Below are 9,438 nucleotides of genomic sequence, written 5' to 3'. Positions count from 1 at the left end.
CTAGCCTCTCTTCTACTTCTGAGAAATTATAGATGCGAGAAAAGATGTTAAGCTCAAGTACTAGCCTCTCGGCAGGAGTACTCAAGGTACACTGTTTTGTGAAACCGGCTCTTAGACGAGACAACTCTTTCCTTCCAGTTTGATGAGTAAAGTCTATTTTCTAAGAAAGTACATAGATCTTTCTACCAAGTTTTTCCAGTTGAAATAAGACTCCACTCACCTACCTCACTACACCTTCCTGAACATCTAGGAGGCTTTCAATCACGTATCTCCTGCGGCGATTATCTCATCACCATGCATCGCTGATAAATCTGGGAGTAGGCAACTTATTAACCTCGCTTATCGAACGAACGCTAATTAGACGCGAAATATTCGCAGGCACAGGTGAATCGCAAATAAAAAGGTTCCCGGTAAGAAGTACGCCCCAGATGGGAGTAATTTTATTACTTCTGTGAAACATAGCCTTCTTCAAGAACTTTAAGATATTAGTGGGAAGATAATTCGCCAACGATGTTATAAGATCTATCTTGGGCAAACACCTCTCAACGTATGCAAACCTAATTCAAATATAGCTTAACAAACTATCCCTATAGGGCAACAGGTTAGGACAGGAAGTAAATCCTGAAAAGACGGGCCTACTGCTCTTAACTAGGAAGCACAAAATACCCGACCTCGATACTATAACTCTAGTAGGAAACACCCTGGTATTGTCCTAGTAGTAAACTGGGGACCTAATATTACAAATAGATCGCGCAAAGCAACAGTAACACTACTCTAGCACCAGGTAAGAAAGGAATTGGTGTGGGATAGAACGCAAAATAATACATTGGCTATGCACCGCGGTAGTTACGCCAATTACTTATCTATCATGGTATAATGTTATGGTGGGACACCTTTCGGAAAGGGGTAAACTTTAAGGCCCAAGGCTTGCGTCCACACTCATAACTGGTGCGTTGAGAACAATAACATCTCAGGCATGCCAAATAGGTCACAAGCGTTGCGGAAATTCGTATGAACAGTCTAAATAAGTGGTTAAAAACGAGTTATGGTCATGGCTTCCTAGATTGGTTGACTACGCACGACTACCGAACACTGCTCCCACTACAGCGTTTACGACCCTCCTAACCTCAAGGGAAGAGTGGTAACTAGACGCCCTAAGGAGTAGCCGGTCAATACATGTGTGTATACACAATATAGCTCAAAGCTCGAGGGAAGGGTCTGTGTATACTCCGAACACCTGGGAAAACGATTCTGAACCAGTGCTCTGCTCAATCCAGCAGACCAAGACTCTTCACTCTGGGTAGAGAATTCTTCGATAGATTGGAGGGTCTTGGATGCGTAGAAATCAGGGATCTTCTAAAATTCCTGCGAAGTTCAAAATGGTTTTATAAGGGATTGGGAGTTGCTGACATGTGGCATCAAATTCAGCTCAGAAACTTCATGTATGTATATGAGGTCTTCTTCTTAATCAAAGACAGAACATTTGAAAATATTAACGTTCCGGTTCTGTAGTAGCCAAAAGTGTAAGCGAATCTTGTAACATCAGCAACTCATTTTTTAATTTCTATGCCACTTGTTTGGCTTCCATTTTGTTAACCTGATTCTAAAGAATTTCCTGCATTTTAGTCTTCATGCAATTAAAATTAATACTTATGTAAGTGCGTGCATACATACATGGATATGCACTTTCATAGAATTTTGTTTTTCTCAATTCTCATCTATAAAAGTAATATCCACCAACATAAATATGTGTGAACAATAAAAATCTACCTACATATAAATAAAACCATTTATATGACGTGTGAGGGGACAGAAACAAAGCGCAACAACAGCAAAGTGTTTCATAAGGTGTTTATGACTTAGCAGCAGCTCTTAGCTTACTTAATGGCAGTTGACCACGACTGTGAAGCTTGAGTATGTGTTAAGATTGAAAGACGTATTTTGTATGTATGTACATTAGACGGTACCAGCTTACAGACAGACAAAACGAAAAGGCTCGAGTTTCGATACAAAAAAAAATTGACAGAGCGTCGCCTCTTTAAGGATCTTTAGTTATGATAGATCGAGGTTTCTATCTCCAGAAGACATTTTTTTTTGTTCCACAGGCCACTGACCTAAATTACCCCGATTAAGCTTTAATTTATGTACATCACGGTGATATGTAGGCTACGACTATAAAAAGTGAGATTTGGTGGGTAAGTGAAAGAGAGAGAGAGGAATGGTCTCCTCGAGACAAATATATCGATTTATCAAACTTTAGAGGCGGATCTGTAAATATTGAAGTTATGGCAGGAAATGTGAAAATACGACTCCCACGTTTGGCAAAAAAAAAATCGAAATTACCTAGCAAATATACTTCAGATACGAAGGCGGTCTAATGTTTATAGTTTTATAGAGTACATACGGAGAAATGAATGCATGTACATACATACGAGCATACAAACTTTTGTATGTAAGAGCACTCTCATAATTTATATTGTTGTTTATTTTCTGCAATTTCATTCTTAAGACTTATGGTCTTACGAATGATGACAAAATATAAGCCAAGAAGCTCGAATGCTTGTGTGCATTTGTGCCTATAAGAGTGTGTAGGAGTATACATACATTTGTAGGTATGTATGTACAATATTTATTATACTCATAGTACTGTCGTTTCAATTTTATGAAATAATTTAATTTGGATTTAGAGCTGGAATTTACACATTTATGTTTATCGACAGCAAATAGTTATATACACATACAACAAATGCAATATATGTATATCCAACTGATGCTTGGTATTTTTCAAGTGTCATCGCTTGGCTGGATGTACAATTATTGTGCACACATAAGAAGATAAATTAAAAGAATTATATGTAATAAAATCAAATAAAAGCTATCGTTTAAAATGATGCACTGTGGAAGAGACCTATATAAAATATGACAAAAAGTACCAATTATGCTCTGATTTTATTGTAACTTGTTATCTGGGGTACTTTTGCTTAGAAATGAAGAGCTGTGAAAAATCGCAGTAGGGGGTGGAAATGCTAAATTGTATCCCATTTTGATAAAATTCGCTATGTTTATTAGTTTTAATAAAACAAAACTTAAATCTAAAAAAGATGGTCAAAATCGGCCCATTCACACGACGACCAGTCATAAAAAATGCATTTATAAAAACCAAGATTAAAACGCCGACATCAGGTGACTTTTGAATACTATTGTGGCTATTTTTCGCCCGTAAAATCTTAGATCGTGTTAATAGGTTTGCCTGGACTATACCCAAGCACTTGTTTGGCTAATTCAAGACATTTCGAAAATTTAACTTTCTGCCACTCTCAGACCACTGTGCGATCATGTTTTATTTATTTATAGATAAACCTCAAATATATTATTTAATTCAGAAAATACTGAGTCATTCTTTTTTATTTAATAAAATTGTTATTTACTTTCTTATTTTCTTAACATTTTCATAAGTTTGAGGCAGTGGCTTAGTCAGCGGTTTGGTAAATGGGCTTGACTGATGGCTAACTAAAAACGATAAACTTCTGAAGGCTAAAGAGCAGCGACTAAAATATGGCGACTTATCTCTGACTAAAGATTAACGACCAAAGACTAAATGTATTGACTTATGACTGAAAACTAATGGCTTATAATCTTTTTTAAATGGATATCTCAGAAGCGGCGAGGCCTCTCTCAATCGGAGAAGCAAAAGCCAAATTACTGTCCGAATCGGGCTGGAATGCCCCTTATATCCGTTTAGTATAATTTTGAGTTCAACTGGGGGTGAACGAAAACTTGTATTTGAAGACATGATCTTGAAATTTTATGAGATTATCCGAACAGAGCTTTAATGCCATTCAGATACAAAATGAGGTCAATGTAAGAAATATTTTAAATGAATGTAATACTTTTTAATAAATATTGTAGTGCGTACCGAGTTGGAACTCTCACTTACAAAAATCTCTGAGTAAACTCACTCGAGCGGTTTCGCACTGTTCGATTCAATTTGCGATCACAACTAAAATTTAATAGAGCGTTTATACCGCAAGATCATCCTAGCTTTTATTACTTAACTTAAGAAAAATACAAAACAGTAGTATGTTGCTCTAATTGGAAAAAATGTGCATTTTTCAATCTTTTTGATCTCTCTTTGCATGCACTTTCCGCCACTTAAAAGTACAATTTTTGCTGTGAAGCCTAGCACTAGCGGCACTTTTTTCTTACAAAGTATTTGCAAGGAGCCCTAGACTCAATACACTCGCAAATTTTAACCGATCCTGTAGAGAAATTCGCGCTAGTGTTCTATCTTCCCTGGCTGTTGTTTAGGATTCTAAAACTGAGAAAACTGTTACAATTGGAGTTGTGTCGTTATCGCAGAGGACCATCTGTATGTCAACAACTTATTTCCAATACAAACTTTAATTGCAAGTACATCCACAGCTTTGTCTAAAGACTACTAGTTTCTAGTTGCTGTGAGAATCAGACAAAAATTACATTACAATAAAATACAGTATTCATTAAAAGTAAGCAAACAGTCGTTAACGTAAGCACATATATGTATATGTATGTATGTATGTATCTCCCCTTGACATTTTGTTCTTCATATAGTGGCTGCTGAAAATATTAACTACCAGGCAAATATATTTACAAAATTACAACTACACTTTTGTTATCATAAGCCATTCAGAACTCTTCTTCTTCTTCCAAATGCCATAGAAATTGTATTACTTACAAGTGTTTGCTTGCTCAACAGTGCGTATACGTAATTGTCAACTCATTTTGGATATGGAATTGTCTGTCCGCACACATTGTCTTTTTGAGTATCACTTCGCTCCACACTACATATCTATTGTGGTCAATGTGCTGGCGTAAAATTCGAAATATCGTAGCATGTATGTATGTACATATGTATAGGCGAGCGTATATAGTGTTTATCATAACTATACGACAGCCTCATTTTGACAAGTTGTGACTATTTAATTTTTTATTATTTAATTTTAATTATTATTTTTTCTTTTTAATATAGTTCATTCGTTTACAAAAATCCGAGTTTTAAACATTGTGCAAAAAATTAAACAAAAAAAAATCAACAAGAAAAATTTTTGTGCAAAGATTGAAACTTGGATTTATATTGTTTTTGTTATAGAGTGAACTAAGTTTTTATAAGTAAATAATTAAAACTTAATAATAAAAAAAGTCACAACTTGTCAAAATGTGGGTGTCGTATAGTTATGATAAGCACTATATGTACGTTATCATATACAATACATGCATAACTCTATAAAGACAAATGTATTTCTATTCGGGTTTTGCAACTTCACATGGAGTGAGTTATCTTAATGCTTGTGTCTATATGTAGATGCATTAGGGTGGTCCAAAAACAGAAAAGTAGGAATTGTAATGCTCTCACCCCATAGAATTGTTCTATATCCTAGTTTTCCATGTAAATATTTTTGAATGGGAAAAAAACAATTTTTCGTAGAAATGGTACAGAATTCTTGAGAATCAAAATTTTTCGATCGGATAATCAATAATAATACCCCAGTGTTTGTTTAACCATTTTTTACTACCAACGATTTTTTATTGGTCCCCCTATTGCATTTTTCGGGATTTTTGTGAGTTTTGGCGGACCTATAAATTATAGTTGCGATGAAAAAATGGTAAATTAAACAATTGAATAAAATCACTGGGAATCTCCTGCAGATAAATATTGATTTTTAAGAATTACAAAAAGTTGTTTTTTCCCCTTATAAAATACATAAAAAACTTTGGGCGCTTTGAACGATCTCTAAATATTTTTTTGATTTCAAGATAAAAAAAAAATAGGGGCATCGTTTTTTTCGGTATAGAACAATCCTAGGGGGTGAGAGCATAAAAATTCCGACTTTACTTTTTCACATGCTTTTTTGGATCACCCTAAGACACATACATACATATGTACATATATGCACATGTCTCAATTTTCAACAAATCACTGGTTTTTATCCTTAATTGCATGGGCGTTACATTTTGCCAACAATTCGCAATTCACTACACTCATTAAATAAGTAAGCAAATCAAAACTATGCAGAATTCAAAGCCACAATACCTTCGGACAGCGGTCACCGTGGAGTCGATGAGTCTGCAACCAATAGCAATTTCATTTCTATTAATAGCTACAACATATCCAGCGAAGAGGAAATGTGTATTGAGTAGTGGTATTTGAAAAGCAATTATGTGTGAGAGCATAGCTGTCTGTAGATAATGTTTGATTTCTCTTGTCTGAATTATGAAGGTATTAGCAAATTACTGGAACGATGCTTTGTTTAGTTAGTAAGGATATGCGACAAATATTTTACCAGTTACTTAACGATACTGTAATTAAGTAAATTACATAAAAAATCTCTTTAATGGATATCCACGACTATCAGACTTAAAGTAATATTCTGCAGATGTATCGTATCTTTATTATCAAGCCTCTAAATGTACTATTATTTATTGCATAATACGTGAAATAAATTTTTTCAAAATTTTTTATGTAAAATAACATTTTTAGCGCGCGGTTGGTTAGCTGGGAGTAAATTGGCAAATCCAACGGAAACTTCACACGGAAATGGTGCAATGGAAATGGCTGGGGCTGAAACAAGTGCTTCTTGAGTGTATGCACATGATATTAATTTAACAAAAACTTGCTAATAAAAGGGTTAAGAATGAAAGTAAAGGTGAGTACGTACGTAGATAAAGAAAAGGATAAAGGCAAAGGCAAAAATAAAAACAAAGATAAAGACAAGCATGAAGCTCAAGGTAAATTTAAAAACTTTACTTATATAAGAGCAAAGGTGAAGGGGAATATGTAGATGAAGAAAATGATAAACATAAAAGTAAAAAAAAAAGATAAAAATAAAGAAAAAGATGAGGATACGACACCGATAAGAGTAAAGATGACGATAGAGGAAGAAAGGTTCAAATAAAGGTAATTATAGAGAAAAGGATACAGATTTTCGGGATTCTTGGGACTTATCGATTTAATAGTCGATATTTTTATCGGTTTTTTATCGATTTTTTTATCGAACTTTCTATTGATATTGTTATCGATTTTGCTATCGATATGTTCGAAACCTATCGATATAATAATCGATATTGTTATCGATATCTTTATCGATTTTGTTATCGGTTTTGTCATAGATATATTTAACGCTTTTGTTGTCGATATTTTTTATCGAAATTGCCATTGGTTTTATTATCGACATTGTTGTAGATTTTGTCATCGATATTTTTATCGAGTCTGCTTTCAATATTTTTTATTAATTTTATTATCGATTATTTGTCGATTTTGTTACTTTTTTTTCAATTTCCAACTGTTCAATTTTTCCTAATAAAAAATCGTGGTCCAAAGCTCAATAAAAATATTAAAAATAAAATGTTAACAAGCCACAATAACATTGACGAAATGTTTATAGTTTGTCTAAAATTGTGAAACGAATCCATCAATTCAGAGAGACGGGTGTTTTCGTTGTCCCACCCGGCACACTTGGAAAATATCAATTTTCTGTATTAATTGTATAATTACGTTTTATACTTTATTAGTTTCCTAATAATCTGATATCTGACTTCAAGTTATAACATTTGGAACTTGTCAAATTAATGGTCAAACAGAAATTACTTAAAGTTTGAGCAAAGACGAGTTAAAATGTCCCACCCGTCACGTAGAAATACCCAATAAGGCAACACAAAAGAGGAACTGCGACATATTTTCCATACAAAAACTCAACACTGTCCTAACCCATTTCTTTGGCTGTGTGGGGGGTTTGCTTGCGTTAAGAAATATTTAAGAAAGCTTGCCAAACAAAAAAAGCTCTAAGTCACAAAGAAAACTAGATAATTCTTGTATGTATATGCATAAATGTACATACATATGTACATACACACTTATATGAGTGTATAGCGCTGAAGCTTGCGCGTAAGTGCACAAAGTGGCACAATGAGCCAACAACCGGTAGGTGCCGCTGTACAATATTTAAAGTTGCTTTTATTACTCAAATAAGAATGAGCAACTCGTACTTACTTACAAACAAATAAAAATTTATGGATTGCTTATGTATGTATTAATATATATATATACACAATAATTTCTTAATTGATTTTAATATCGATTAAATATGCCCGAGGCTAAAGTAAATACTTATCATATCTACCTAAGAGGTATACACTAGGGTTGTCCAAAAAAAATTTAATCGCGGATTTTTATGCTCTCACCGCCTAGGATTGTTCTATACCGAAAACTAAGACCTCTTATTTTTTTATTTTGAAATCAAAAATTATTTTAATACTTTGCTATCGGAAAACTTTGTTTCTTTTTGGGAGACTTATAATAATAATATCAAATTTTTTATTTAACTAGTTTTTAATACTAACTATTTTTTATAAGACCCCTAAAAAACCCAATCAATGGGGGAACCACAAATAATCGATTTTTTCGATAGAGAACAATCCAACACACATCATTAAAATTCCGACTTTACTTTTTAATGTGCACTTTTGGACCACCCTAATGTACACTGTGAAGTTACAACAATGGTAAAAGGTTGCCTTCGATTTTGATAAGATATGTTTCTTGTCCAATGGTGTTCCTGGATGCGAAATGGCTCCAGGGACGAGATGTTTTGAAAATTCGACGAAACTTATTTCTTAACGATATTCGTATATACATAAAGTTAGATTTGTTTCTTATATATAATGCAAATGTTCCAGATATATAGGAATAAATATTCCCACAAAAAATTTGCCTTGATCTCTATTTTTTGACTTGCCGTTAAGCTTTCTCAAATATCCGTTATACGAAAAAAGAGTCAGGTGCAAGAAAGCGCCAAGGCATAAATTCATACGTAGGCACTATTATTCCTGTTGGCTCCTACCTCTCCCAACTTTTATTTACCACAACATCCAAATGTTTCTCACTGTATTGGACAATCCATCGTTGAGTTCAATACAAATTGTGCTCTCGATGCGAGTATACATTTGCAAAGTGCAACTGCATTCTTTCGCACAATTAATGATTTATTATGCCAGCGTAAATTTATGCAAAAAATTTAATATTCAATTAAATATTTTAAATACATCTGCATGCATTCATTTATTTACAGAAATACAATTTGAGTAAGTAAAATTGATTAAAAAAAATATATATGTATGCACATTGTATTCAGCGCTTATTCAGCTTACATTCAGCAGATTTACGATTATTTATATTTGTCATTTTCAAAATTAACATTAAAAGATTTACATTTGCAAATACTCGGTTTGTATATACGAAATGCGTGTGCATTAGGGTGGTCCAAAAATGCACAGGAAAATCAAATTTTTGTAATTTTCTTGCTGCCACCCCAACAGAATTATAGAAAATGGAAAAGAAGAATTATAGAAAATGGATTGGAAAGCACATTTTTTCGTAGAATTGCTATAAAATCATTAAAAATA

Source organism: Rhagoletis pomonella, unplaced genomic scaffold (genome assembly GCF_013731165.1).
Source record: "Rhagoletis pomonella isolate Grant_MI unplaced genomic scaffold, Rhpom_1.0 Rhpom_scaffold_00012, whole genome shotgun sequence".
In the NCBI taxonomy this organism is placed as follows: Eukaryota; Metazoa; Arthropoda; class Insecta; order Diptera; family Tephritidae; genus Rhagoletis; species Rhagoletis pomonella.
Note: the sequence above shows the minus strand (reverse complement) of the source record.